The sequence below is a fragment of the Bufo gargarizans genome, chromosome 1, assembly GCF_014858855.1.
Source record: "Bufo gargarizans isolate SCDJY-AF-19 chromosome 1, ASM1485885v1, whole genome shotgun sequence".
Lineage (NCBI taxonomy): Eukaryota > Metazoa > Chordata > Amphibia > Anura > Bufonidae > Bufo > Bufo gargarizans.
This window is the reverse complement of record NC_058080.1, coordinates 753,981,655-753,996,818: the sequence shown is the minus strand read 5'-3', so window position 1 is coordinate 753,996,818 and position 15,164 is coordinate 753,981,655. Positions and strand designations below refer to the sequence as shown.

The window sequence follows — 15,164 nt, the reverse complement described above, 5'->3', positions numbered from 1 at the left end:
TTTCATAACCGAAAAGCGAGCTGCTGTGTTCAGTGCGGGAGAAAGGGGGGGGGGTGAGAGGAGCAGCCAATGGTACGGCAGCACGCTGATACTGACCAATCAGCAGCCTCCTCACTAATAACAGAGCTCTGTACTGTGCGGAGCTCTGTTATTGGATTTCTGTGTCTGCTGGATGCAAGACCTTTCTTCTTAAAGCGGCAGAGCAGCAGAGGGTCTAGGCGCAAATGGCGACAAGACTACAAAGCCTTGTCCATTTTGCCATTCTAAGTCGCATTGGCGACCATTTTGGTCGCCATCTGGAGCCCTGTAATGCTATTCTTGTTCAGCATTATGCATTTCAAATTGTATGGGTCAGGCTGCTGCGATGAGCCAGCTCATTCCGTGGCAGGCACAGGCTGTATAATACCCCGCTGCAATGACGAGAAACAGTGATTGTGCCAAATGCTGTCATATAACCCCTCAGATGCCACGTTCAACACTGATCGCAGCACCTGTGAGGTAAAGTTCCCTCTGCCTTCCGATCGGACCCTCCGCAGTGAATTCGCAGGGCTCTGATTGGTTATCATGGCAGCCTGGACACTTGTGAAGCCTTCCAGGCCTGCCATGGTAAGCTCCCTGCTGCACCAGATAAAGCTCAGCAGGGACAGTGTCAGAATCCTAATAGATCTCTATTAGGGTGAATAAGACAAGGGATCTTAAGATCACATATACTAACCCCCCTAAGGGAGCTAATAGCTAATAAATAAAAAGTGAAAAAAGTGTAATAAAAATAAAAACAACACCATTATATTAAAGTTTAAATCACCCCCTTTCCCAATATTATATATAAACAAAAACAAATAAACATGTTTGAAAAAGTCTGAATTATTAAAATATAAAAAAGAATTCCTGTGCGTTGATAGCCTGTAAGGAATAAAAAAGAAAAACATGCGATTCAGCCATTTTTGTAGTCACCTTGTCCCCCCCAAGAATGGAATAACATTATATGAAAACATACCACAATGATACCAATAAAAAGTACAGTTAGTTCTGCTAAAAACAAGCCCTCATACAGCTTTGTACACCGAAATATAGAAAAGTCATGGCTGTTAGAAAATGGTGATGCAAAGAAAATTTAGATTTCTAGGTTTTCGATTTTTTTTTAAAGTAAGAAAACAAAATAAAAACTACAAAAGTTTGGTTTCACCATAATCATATTGAGCCGCGGAAAAAGTGAAGGTTGTGATGTCAAAATCCCAAAACTTTGGCGGAATTGTGTCTTTTTTTAATTTAATTTTTATTTTACCCCACAAAGATTTTTTTTTTCTAAATCAAGACATGGTAAATAAAATGGTGCTATTAAACATGCATCTTGCCCCTCAAAAAATAAGCCCTTATATGGCTATGTGAAAAGTTATGGCTATTGGAACATGGGGAGGAAAACTCAAAAATGAAAATAGGCCTGGTCTTTAAGGGGTTAAGGAAGTGGTCCGGCCATCTTTGCTAGGGTCAGTTTAGGGATCGTGATAAGCCTGCCTAAAAAGATGTGTCTTAAGGCATGTTTAAAGCTAAGTAAGTCGGGAATTAGGCTGTTTTCATATGTTCGGCACAGCTCTCCGGTATATTTACGAGGTAGTGTCTGGATCTCCGCTAGACCCCATTATAATCAATCAGACCAGCGTTCATTTATATCAGGCAATGCCGGATCCAGAGAACTGTGCCACCAATGTAAAAGTAGCCCTAACCTGGGAAGTGCATTCCAGAGAGCAGGTACAGCTCAAGAAAAGTCTTGAAGATGGAAGTGAGAGGTTCGAATTATGGAGGATGTTGGTGTTAGATCATTAGCAGAATGAAGAGCGCGAGTAGGGTGGTTGAGAGAGATGAGGGAGGATAAGTACAAGTGCAGCACTGTGGAGAGCTTTATGGGTGAGAAGTTAGAATTGTATTCTGTGGAGGATAGACAATCAGTGAAGTGACTGGCAGAGGCTAGAGGCATCGGTATAGCGGGTGGACAGATACATGAGCCTGGCTGCTCCATTTAGGACAGACTGGAGGGGGAGAGTTTATCGAGGGGAAGACCGATTAGTAATGAGTCATGAGATAAGAATGAATCAAAGCAACAAGAAGAGTTGTTCTTGAGGTGCCGACGATATGAGTGTGCAAGTGATTGAATATGGGAAACAAAGGAAAGGTTTGAGTCAACATAACCCTAAGACAACAGGTGTGCGGCCCAGGAAATATGATAGCACTACAGACTGAAATATCAGGTTTAGGTAGGTTAGTAGATGGGAGAAAGACAAGAAGGATCATTTACAAAGACCAGCGTTTTACGGTGGTCTTCGTTTCTCCTTGGCGCTAGTGGAGGATGCTCATAATTTATAATGAGGTGTGTGCTTCATCATAAATTAGTTGGTCCGTGCACCTGGAGTAAAAACTACCCCAGCTTCTGACTGGAGTAGTTTTTCACCAACATTTATGCCTGCTATAAATTCTGGTAAATTTGTTGGGGGCGATACCCTGAACCCCGCCACTCCCAAGTGTCGAACGCAAGACAAAAATTACCATGTGACAAAATCTCGCACTTGCGGTTAAAATGTCACAAAAAAGGCTTTTTCAACCTTTTCTCTTACACCAAAGCCTGGCGTAGTGCCATTCATAAATGACTCCTAAGTTGACTTTCTGAGAGATTCAGTTTCAGGACATGATTTTAATAATCACTGGTGTTTTGTAGTACAGCAGGGGTGATATCTCGGGGCGAAGTATATACCATTATGGAAGTGCTCACTAGTATGCATTAGGTGCAGGGTGCAGGAGAGCGGATACGCTGTGAGCGCTTCTTATACTCTCCATCCCTGGTCTTCTTCCCTTTGGCCACGCTGCACTGCAGGTCCTGACTGCGTACAGTGTCAGTATGTAGTGCGCACATTATGACCCAACTCTGCACACAGTCAGATGACAGTGCAGTGCAGGCCCGGAGAAGATAAGGGAGCGCGACCTCTGCAGAGACCGCTGGACCTGGAAAGGAACGGAGAGGTAAGTCAGGTTATTTATTTTAAAAGTCTGATGGGGGTCTGACATAGAGATCTGATAGGGGTCTGGCATGGAGGTCTGATACGGGTCTGGCATGGAGGTCTGATACGGGTCTGGCATGGAAGTCTGATCTAAGGTCTGATGGGGGTTTGATCCCAATTTTATACCCTCGTGTCAAAGAGGCTAGAAGGTATACACTGTAAATGTATTCCCTTATGTACAGCTAATGTATTTTTACATGAGATTTTGTGTGTTTTTAACAGGTTCCTACATTATAGGAATTGTCTCCATTTGATATTTTCTACATAAAAGAATTTTCCTGATTGACCTATCAAGGATGGATAGGGACAGAGACAAGATGGTAGAGAGGCTATTAAATCTCACCCTAGAGATACTCTTCCAACTTACTGGAGAGGTGAGAGATTTTGATGATGTCACATTAAATCATTCTGAACCCTGCCGTGTGCCCATTCTGCCGTCTATGATCACACATGAAAATTTTACATTTCCCCTATATTTTGCTTTTATCTATGGTAATAACAGATGATATGACTGGAGAGGTGAGAGATTCTTATGATGTCACATTACATCATTCTTATCTATGGTAATAACAGAAGATATGACTGGAGAGGTGAGAGATTCTGATGATGTCACATTTAGAGATGAGCGAATCGAAGTTGACGAAGTGGAATTCGATCTGAATTTTAGGAAAAATTATATTTGCACCGAATCTGAATTTCCTCGTGCTTCGTGGTAACGGATCGCATTTTTTCCTAAAATGGCTGCTGCACGTGTGAGGACATGGAGCAAGGAACTCTGGGAACGCGGGATCACCCATAATGCCATGCACGCATCCAATCAGCGGCCAACCAGCCCTGTGATGTCACAGCCCTTTAAATAGCATCAGCCATCTTGGATTCTGACATTTCCTAGTGTACTTAGTGCAGGGAGAGACGTCAGCAGGCGCTAGGGACAGTGCTAGGAAAGACTTCATTGTGCTAAAAAAATGATTTACTAGTTCAGGGAAAGATTATTCAAGGTGTAGGGAAAGGATAGGGAGGAATGATTCCACAGCATTTATGTAGAACAGGGTTCAGTAGGGGAGGTTACAGCCTGGGTAATAGGAACAACCCCATTACACTTTGCTGCACTGACTGGGGGGCCAAATTGCCATTATACAGCTCTGTAATTCCAGCAAACTGTTCTTGTTATTGGGGTGCAAATGCTGTTTGATACAGCCATTAACTGTCACTGGGTAGAGTCGCGGGTCTAAAGATAGAGCAGAGGTGCACCCCCTAAGCTGCCACCCGGTCCCCTGTCCCTGCCTACTTGCACCACCCACCCTAGGTGACGGGGCGCAACTGGGCGACAGTCCCCTACCTGAGTAAGTGCAAGCAGAGAGATAGAGACAGCAGGGAAGCGGACAGCCAATGAGAGGTAGCACTAGAGCGGACAGAGAGGTGGAACAAGCAAGGTACCACCAAAAACTAAAGGGCGAGGCGGGTCAACTAGCCGGGGTCAGTCCAGGAGGTCACGTCAGTACAAGGGAAGAGGCAAAGACAAAATCCAAAAGCAAGCCGAGGTCAAAATCCGAGAGGTAGCGTCAAGGTTCAGGAAGCAGGCAGAAGAGGTGTCAGGAAGCAGATCAAGGGTCAAATCCAAAGCTAAACAACAATAATAATACACAGCCTAAGGGACCAAAATCAAAGGCAACCTGTAGCCAGCAGGTTGCCTGTATTTATAGTGGGGAGTGAGGGTCATGTGACGTGGCCAGCGTCACATGAACGACAGACAAACAAGTCAAGCACCGAGTGATCAGCTTGGCGCTCAAGGCAGACCTAGGAGCAGGGAGCCTCCCAGCTAGCAAAATCCACCCTGGGAACGAGGCTAAAGACAGATCCTCGCTCCAGAAGCTAAGCAGCAGGTCTGCGGCTGATGGGAGACCGAGTGCACCTTCGGCGCCCCGTTACATTAACAGGGTTTATTACAAATAAATATTTCTATGTCTTATTTACCCTTGTGCGGTGCAGTTATATGTTCTAAAGCCCTTTTTGTTGTGTATTAGTGGCAAAAAAAATATATATTTGCCGTTCAGCGTTGCAGTTATATATTCTAAAGCATTTTGTGGAGTGTATAAGTGGAAAAAAGAAAAATATACTTGCTGTTCAGCGGTGCAGTTATATATTCTAAAGCCTTTTGTGTCGTGAATAAGTGGAAAAAAATAAGGGCCAATTTGCCGTTCAGTGGTACAGTTATATGTTCTAAAGCCTTTTGTGGAGTGTATAAGAGGAAAAAAGATAAATATATTTGCCGTTCAGCGGTGCAGTTCTATGTTCTAAAGCCTTTTGTGTCGTGTATAAGTGGAAAAAATAAGGGCCTATTTGCCGTTCAGCGGTGCAGTTATATGTTCTGTGGTGAAGTGAGAAAATTTTAGCCCTTTTTGGCATGTAGAAGTGGAAAAAAGGGCTTATTAACCGTTGTGTGGTGAAGTGAGAAAATTACTGAATTTTTTGGGGTGGTTTTATTTCCTTTTTATTTATTTATTTGATCTAACAGTATGTCAGACAGAGAAGTGCCAGGCCCTGCACAGGGGAGTGGTATCACACTACTGTCCTGCCCGGCCAGTAGTGTGGCATCACAGCGGGTGCTTAGTGTGGCAGGGGCCATAGTTACCCCAAGAAGAACTCGCCTATCCACCCAAAATGTGGAGAGACTGATCTTTGTCAAGATGAATCAGGCGTGGATCAGCCAGGATTTCCACCCACCAATGCCTGATGCATCAGACTAGATCATCCATGGTGCCACACCAACACTTTGACAAGAGACCGGTTTCTTCTGGCTACCTGCCTCACCTACTGTTCTGATGCTGCTACCCGCCTGATGCCACACATCTGATGCCAAGTGCTCCTTCTTTCACACATCTTCAGCTGGTACTCGTATTGTCACCCACCTCCCCACTCTGTCACCGGGTCACTCTTTGGTCCCCTGATGCTGCTGCCACCTCCCCACTCTGTCACCAGGTCACTTTGTGGTCTCCTGATGCTGCTGCCACCTCCTCACTATGTCACCTTGCCACTCTGTGGTCTTCTGATTCTGCTGTCACCTCCACACTGTCACCTTGCCACTCTGTGGTCTCCTGATTCTGCTGTCACCTCCACACAATGTCACCTTGCCACTCTGTGGTCTCCTGATGATGATTCTGCCACCTCCCCACTGTCATTGTGCCACTCTGTAGCCTCCTCATGCTGCTTCCACCTCAGCACCATGTCATAGGGCCACTCTGTGGACTTCTCATGCTGTTCCCACCCTCACCACTTCATGACTGGACCTGGTGGACATCATCATTTATTTGACCCTTCTGATCTGTCAGAAGGAAGGAAAAATTAGACGCACAACGGATCCCGTCTGTGTAGCAGCTATAAGGCCTATATGGTCCCATCAGAATTGGTTTGTGATTTGGTAGCCAAAAGCAGGAGTGGGTACAAAACACAGAAGACGTGCAAATATTCCATTCATTTGTCATCTCTGTTTTGGATCCACTCCTGTTTTTTTTTTTTTGCATTAGCAATACTGATGTATTAGTGACCAAATGCTGACTGAGTGAAGGCGGATGCTCAACAGACAGGATCCGTTTTTTGGGAGTTATTGTTCTGACGGATCAGAGGAAGGGCAAAATAATCAGTGACGTCAACACAAACTTACTGCTGACACCTTCTCCACTCTGTAAACAATAGCTTGGATGCAGGCAGCAGTTGCTGAGCTTCGCCGCTGGAAGTAGGGTTCCTACCCTGTAAAATGTAGATCAAAACTCCAGTGACATTATTAATGTATTAATTAGTGTAATCGTTATGCGGCTTAGAAATGACATTTCGGCCAACAAGGCCTTTTTTAAACTGGTGCCGCTCTGCAAGAAGAGTAGGAAGTTAGATGCTTGAGCGATGGCTGATGCACGCTTCCTGAGATTCAGCCATCGCTCAAGCATCTAACTTCCTACTCTTCTTACAGAGCGGCACCAGTTTGAAAAAGTCCTTGTTGGCCGAAATGTCACGTCTAAGCCGCATAACAATTACAATTCACTAATCAACAATAATGTCACTGGAGTTTTTTTGATCTACCTTCTCCACTCTGTCAGGGGGGGGGCTCTACTTGTATATACATTTAATAGAACAGGTTCTGTAGACATCTATGTGGAATCAGCTGACGACGGTGTAAAAGGAGTGCGCTTCTTCTTGGTGCTAACATTGACCTGTAAGGCTGAGTTCATACTTGAGTTATTTGGTCAGTTCTGGCCTGTGACTGCCCAAATAAGTGAAGTGTGCAGTGATTATAAGAGCGACGCCTGTTATCTGCATGTCATACTGACTCGCAGTATTGTTTCACTACGACAGCAGACTCCCTATGCGTGTTACTGCAAGGCACAGTGTTCTACACCACTATAAAGGCTCTCTGCAGCCAGGAAATAGCAGTTTTTTAACGCGATTCGCCATGAATAAATTCTGATTGAACCAAATTTTTTTTTTTTTATTGGCGAACCGGCCGAATCAAATTTTTTTTTTTATTCTCTCATCTCTAGTCACATTACATCATTCTTATCTATGGTAATAACAGATGGACTTGGCTGTAGAGGTGACGGACTCTGGAAATGTCAGTATTGATAGTTATTACTGTGTCTCCCCATACCTAGGATTACACAGTAGTCAAGAAGATCTCTAGTGAGCGCTGTCAGGCTCCTGTGTCTGAAGGATGGGGAAGAACCCAGAGCCCAATCACAGGGCCTCCACCTCACCCCCTGATACATGAGGAGATCAATGAACAGAAGCTTATAGAACTCATCCACAAGATGATTGAGCTGCTGACTGGAGAGGTGACACTGCTGGGAATGCTGGGACATTATACAGTAACAGCACTGGAGGGGTCTGGGTGATGACTGTATCATTGTGTTGTCAGGTTCCTATAAGGTGTCAGGATGTCACTGTCTATTTCTCCATGGAGGAGTGGGAGTATGTAGAAGGACACAAGGATCTGTACAAGGACATCATGATGGAGGACCACCAGACCCTCATATCACCAGGTAATAGACAGGACTAAATACACCCGTCCTTTAATTGTCTGTATGTAAAGAATAAATTCAGTCGCTGTATGTGTGTCCTACAGGAAGATCCAGTAAGAGAAGAACACCAGAGAGATGTCCCAGTCCTCTTCCTCCACAGGATCATCAGGTAGATGGACATATTCCCTTTGATCTATAGAAGGCTGTGAAGTTCTTTTGTTTTGTTTTATCTTATATGATTTAGTGATGAGCGGCACAGGCAATATTTGTTTCGCCATATTTCTCAAATTTTTCGCATAATATTTGCAATAAATTCGTGAATTCTAGAATTCGTAATCTCCAGTCATTATTTTTGCAAATCGTCACTAATGATGCGCATATCTTTTGCGCAATACATGCAACTTCACATTTTATCAGGTCTGAGTACTGATTGGTGCACTAAGTATTGTTGTGACATCACAGAACTATGTCTGTAGCATGTATGTATGGACAGCAGAGAAACAGTAATCCCTATCACACTACCTAACACCCTGCACTGGAACTCATCAGCAACACTATATCACTATCTAACCTACACTGACTATCTCCCACTAACTATCTGTGTTATATATATGAGCTAACTAATTATCTAATGTAATTGGATAAGGAATAGGATCCAGATGAAAGCACAGAGCACAGCAATGACACTGCTCTCTCTCTCCCCCAGAACTGAAAATAAACAGCAGAAAATGGCTGCTGGGGAGGTTCTTATATAGTAAGGGGTAGGCAACTTTCCTATTGGTTGCTAGGGATGTTGACAAAGATATTGCAGCCTTCTCATTGGCCCACAAGCAAGAAACAAGGTTACTAATGAAAAAAAATCTAGAATATTCGCGATTACGAATATATAGCACTATATTCTACATCTTTGCGAATTCTCGAAGTGCCGATATTCGTGATAAAAATTAGCGATTAGAATATTCGCGATCAACACTGATATGATTATATGTTTTATATCTGTGTACTGAGAAAGGTGGAAATGGTGGGAATAAATCTCCATTGACATAAGATGTTATTAGAATGTTCTGGCTATGGAGACTGCTGTTGGAAATGAGGAACCAACGGGTTGGATTTATTCCTATGGGTTCCTGCCTTTTACCTGAGACAAATAACACCGCAAACCAACCTCCCTCTACTAAAACAGCTTGTATCCCGTCTAGCCATGCTGAATATACATATGTATAAGGTTTTTATGACTGAGCTGTCATCTTATATCTAAGTCCAGCTCATAGGAGACCTACAGCTATTTGGCTCAGATAACTACTCCTAATCATGTCATTTTTGGTGATCATGATCACTAATGATCTTTTCTGCTTATCTAGAACATACACCTTGACTTCTCCGATTGTCTGTTAACTTTTACAATATTTTTCTTTTCACAGCTTTTGAATCAGGATGAAGAGCCTAACAATATTCATGGTATAGAGACATATGTTAGGGGTGATGAGCAGCATATAGAAGACATCCCTATAGAGATATTTGTGTGGCGAGATAAGCAGTGTAAGGAGGAATTTCCCACAGAGACATATGTGAGAGGTGATGATCAGTATAAGGAAGACCTTCCTACAGAGACATATGTGGGGCGTGATGAGCAGTGTAAAGAGGAATTTCCTACAGACACATATGTGAGAAGTGATGACCAGTATAAGGATGAACTTCCTACGGAGACATATGTGAGGGGTGATGACCAGTATAAGGATGAACTTCCTACGGAGACATATGTGAGGGGTGATGACCAGTATAAGGAGGAACTTCCTACGGAGACATATGTGTGGGGTGATGAGCAGTGTAAAGAGGAATTTCCTACAGATACCTACCCAGGTGAGTAGTAACCAGTAAATAAGGCATGTTTAGTGGGAAACACCTCTGAAGGCAATGCTGAAATCCAACTTCTCGATCCTTCTACACAGTAAATGGTAGGCAGGCTCAGCCAACATTAATCTAATGTGTATGGCCAGCTTCAGTCAATTCATAATATAATTCTGCTACATACAGTACCTTACAATTAGCATAGGAATATTTGTATAGAAATATTATACAATATGAATATATTCTTAATCCGCTTTCGGACCATTGCCAGAAGTGTAAAGTGTGGTCCTCAGGGAGTTCCAGACCCATGCCATACAGGTACAGCATGCTGCGGACACAGGAGATGCATTTGCTTGGTCAGTGACAGGGGCCTGGCTGTTACTAACACTCAGGCTCCTACTGTATCTGCCAGAATCGCTGAAAACTCTGATACCAACAGATTAATCCTTTAGATGCCGCGATCAATGCTGACTGACGCATCTCAGGGGTTCACAGAGGGGCCTCCCTTTCTCATCCCATCGGCTCCCTGCAGTGTGATAGTGGGGTGCTAATGGCAGAATTGCCATTATGTCTTCACCTAGCCTCACAAAAAAACATAAAATTGAGCATTCAAAAAGTCATGTATACCCCAAAATGGTACCAATGAAAACATTTCCTCATCCCACAAAAAATTTGCCCTCACGTAAGACACAATCGCCAGAAAAACAAAAAAATTGGCTCTCAGAAAATGGCAACACAAAAACATGATTTTTTTTCAAAAATGCTTTCATTGTGTATAACTGAAAAAAAATTAAATAACAGACATATTTGGTATGGTTGCATCTGGTTGTAAAAATAGTACACGATCTATCCCATCAGGTGAACGCCATAAAAAGTTATGTATATATATAACTTTTATATATAATCGGTATCTGTTATCATGCTGACCAGCAGAATAAAGTTAACATGTAATTTTTCCCCTACTGTGTACGCTGCAATAACAAACCCAAAAAGCTAAATAAAATTGATCAAATGTACCCCAAAATAGTACCAATGATATGACAACTCATCTCGCAAAAAATAAGCCCTCACAGAGCTCAGTCAGGAGAAAGCTAAGAACCATGTGGTTCTCAGAAAATAGCTGTACTGCTACCCTAGATATTAGGCACTGGAATGGTGTATCTGTTGAAAAATTTCAATTTTTACTTTGCACCATCTGCTGTGCATTAATTTTTTCCAAAACACCTGAGGGGTAAAAATGCTCATTACACTCAAAAGTGTTGTTTCCAAAATGGTGTCACTTTTTGGGGGGTTTTCACTGTAGGGGTACCTCACGGTCTCTTCAAATGTGACATGGTGCCCAAAATGATTCCAGTAAGGGCTCATGCACACGACCGTATGCCTTCCGAGACATACGGTCCGTGAGCTGGCAATATGTCCCGGAGCGGCATACATTGTGCGCACGGGAGTACACAGCATCATAGATTACAATGATGCTATGCATGTTGGGCCGCCCGAGGGACTATTGTCTCGCACTCGTAAGATCTTATGAAAGCGGGACAATGGCCCCACGGGTGGCCCGACCTGCACAGCATTATTGTAATCTATGATGCTGTGTACTCTCGTTGGGCACGATGTATGCCGCTCCGGGACATATGGCCCGCTCACGGACCATATGTCTCGGAGGGCATACGGATGTGTGCATGAGCCCTAACACTGCACTCCAAATGGCACTCCTTCCATTCTGAGCCCTGCCGTGTGCCCATCCTGCAGTCTTTGATCACGCAAGAAAATTTTAAATTTCACCTATATTTTGCTTTAATTCCTGTGGAACACTTAAAAGGAACCTTTCAACTCTCCTGACATGGATATTTTAGTAGCTGTTTGTATTCCCCATGTATTAAAAATTCTGAAGCATGTTTTCTTATGGCTCTATTAGGTGCCATTCTTCTGCTATTCTTGCTAGAATTTTATGGATAAATGTACAGATGGGTATTACCAGTTGGGTGTGTGTCCCTGCACAGTCTGGCACTATCCAATCATGCCATGTCAGACTGTGCAGGGACACACACCCCAACTGGTAACACCCATCTGTACCTTTATGGCATAACAGAGAGTCATAAGAAAACATGCTCCAGAATTGTTATTACATGGGGAATGCAAATAGTTACTAAAGCAGACATGCCAGGGGAGGTGAAAGGTTCTCTTTAAAGGGTTAAAAAAAGTTGTAAAATCAGTTTACAATAATTTGAGGGGTGTTGTTACTAAAAAGGGGCCATTTATGTGTGCTTTTTATTATGTAAGCCCCTCAAAGGGACTTCACATCACTGAATTAATCCTTAAAGTCAGTTTTGGAAATTTTAGTGAGAATTTGAAAAAACTGTTTCCAAAATTCTAAGCCTTCTAATGAAAAATAAAATAATTTAACCATAAAGTAGATATATGGTGAATGTTGATTAATAAATATTTTTGAGATATCGCTAAATCTCTTTAAAAACCAAGAAATTCAAAAGGAGATAATAGTGAAATTTTCGGTAAAAGATATTGACTCAAATTTCCTACTAGCAAGTACAATATGTCACAAGAAAACTCTGAATGGCTTGGATAAGTAAGAGCATTAAAAAGTTACTACCACATAAAGTGAGTCTTGAAGGGGTTTAGGTTATAGTATTTAAAAATAAAATCTGTTTATTCTTTGCAGATGAATGTGTCCGGAGCTCAGAAGATCTAATTTCTTCAGATTTTAAAGCTCGCGATTGTGGTATCACACAAGACACATATGAAGAGCGTGCCGTTATCTCTGATATAATCTCAGCCTTTCACAGTAAAGATCTATCATCTGATCCTTTTCAACATCTTCTATGTTCTGGTTCATCACAGACTGTTAAGCAAAATACAAGTAACATAAGGGATGTTGTACGTCAAAGAGAGAAAACTGGGAAGAAGTTATTGTCATGTTTAGAATGTGGAAAATGTTTTACTCGGAAATTTCGTCTTGCTGAACATCAACGAACTCACACAGGGGAGAAGCCGATTTCATGTTTAGAATGCGGGAAATGCTTTACTCGAAAATCAAAACTTAATAGACATCAGAGAATTCACACAGGAGAGAAGCCATTTTTATGTTTTGAATGTGGTAGATGTTTTACTCGGAAAACACATCTTGTTGAACATCAACGAACTCACACAGGGGTGAAGCCATATTCGTGTCCAGAATGTGGGAAATGTTTTGCACAGAAAACAACTCTTGTTGTACATCAAAGAATTCACACGGGGGAGAAGCCGTTTTCATGTTTAGAATGTGAGAAATGTTTTACTTGGAAATCACAGCTTCTTGAACATCAGCGAACATGCAAAGGCAAGAAGTCAATTTCATGTCCAGAATGTGGGAAATGTTTCTTAGGAAAAGCATGTCTTGTTGAACATCAGAAAATTCACACAGGGGAGAAGCCATTTTTATGTCCAGAATGTGGGAAATGTTTTGCACAAAAGGTAACCCTTATTATACATCAAAGAACTCACACAGGGGAGAAGCCATTTTCATGTCCAGACTGTGGGAAATTTTACAGTGTTAAATCAAATCTTGTTCGACATCAATTGACTCACACAGGAGAGAAGCCATTTTCATGCCAAGAATGTGGGAAAAGTTTTAATCAAAAATCACATCTTGTGGAACATCAACTAACTCACACAGTGGAGAAGCCATTTTCATGCCCAGATTGTGGGAAACTTTATAGTGTTAAATCAAACCTTGTTCGCCATCAAAGAACTCACACAGGAGAGAAGCCATTTTCATGCCAAGAATGTGGGAAAAGTTTTACTCAAAGATCACATCTTGTTGCACATCAACTAACTCACACAGTGGAGAAACCATTTTCATGTCCAGAATGTGGGAAGTTTTTTTCTCAAAAATCACATCTTGTTGCACATCAGTTAACTCACACGGGGGAGAAGCCATTTCCATGTTCAGAATGTGGCAAATCTTTCATAAGAAAAGCAGGGCTCGTTGAACATCAGAAAATTCACACCGGGGAGAGGCCATTTTCATGCCAAGAGTGTGGAAAATGTTTTAGCCATAAATCTGCTCTTGTTCGGCATCTCAGAATTCACACAGGGGAGAAACCATTTTCATGCATTGTATGTGGAAAGTGTTTTACCCAAAAATCTGCTCTAATTTCTCATCATGGAACTCACACTAGAAACACTTTTCATGGCCAGAATATAGAAAATGTTTTAGAAACAAACCATAGTTCTTAACCATCAAATAACTTTTCCTTTGACTTAACTGCACAAGAAGGTGAGGGCTAATTTCCTATACTCTGACTTGCAGTGATGATGCACAAACAGCAATTGTGTCTGTGCCATCAGTATCGGGAGCAGGCCATAATATACAGACAAGATTTCACTGCAATGGCCAGGGTTGTAGCTAGCTCCTTCACCAGGTATTTACCCCTAAGATGAGGCAATCTTGAAAATAACAACTCTCCGGTGATTCCAGGATGAGGGTGCCAAAAAAAGATAATTTTTGTAACATTAGACTCTCAATGACCTCCGGTAAAAACATGAGCTTGTCACCCCAGAGTCATGGCTTCAGTCCTAGGAAATACAACTTTTGCTTGAATAAAGTGTTGTGTGTTCTCACGAGTGGGTTGTCACTCATGATTTATTTTTATTTTTATTGTGTTTCTTGTCTTTTATGTACTATTATTGTACTGACACAGAATAAAAGCAACATGTTATCTACGTCTCATGATAAATGCTCAAAAAAATTTTAATGCACAAACAATAGTAAAATTGCAATTGTTTCCATTACACCAGAAAGAGTTGAATGTTAAAGGGGTTCTCCAGGAATGTTATCAACATGGCCTTCAGCAACTTGTCTGAGAATGTGACTAGGATGGGTTGCCTCCACATCTACAGCTGCTCACGTGGTTGAGGGGCCGGGCCTCGGTACACTAAACGTCGTTGCTGTGTTCAATTCTCACTGCTGAGATGTGATATTGGACTTCTCAGTCTGACAGCATGTCTCATGTATGATCCCTCTATTATTATCTATTGTAGAGCAGGAACTCTTCTGTACAATTGCAATGATACGATCCTGCAAGAGAAAAAAAGAAGAGAGAGGACAGCGCCTTATGTGTGGTGTTGCTTGAAAGTATTATCCTATACAAATATATAAATAGTTTGCTTACCAGAGTCTGTTGTGAGGTAGTCACAACAGCTATACAGGCACCTGCTGGTGTATATCCCGACCAGCACCAGCCCACGGGAACTTGGC

General features: G+C 42.2%; 1 pseudogene; it reads left to right on the top strand.

Annotated features, from left to right (window-relative positions):
- The window catches only part of LOC122925171, a 59,015-nt pseudogene extending 44,406 nt beyond the window's left edge, over positions 1 to 14,609 (top strand).
- Positions 14,610 to 15,164: the final 555 nt, after the last annotated feature.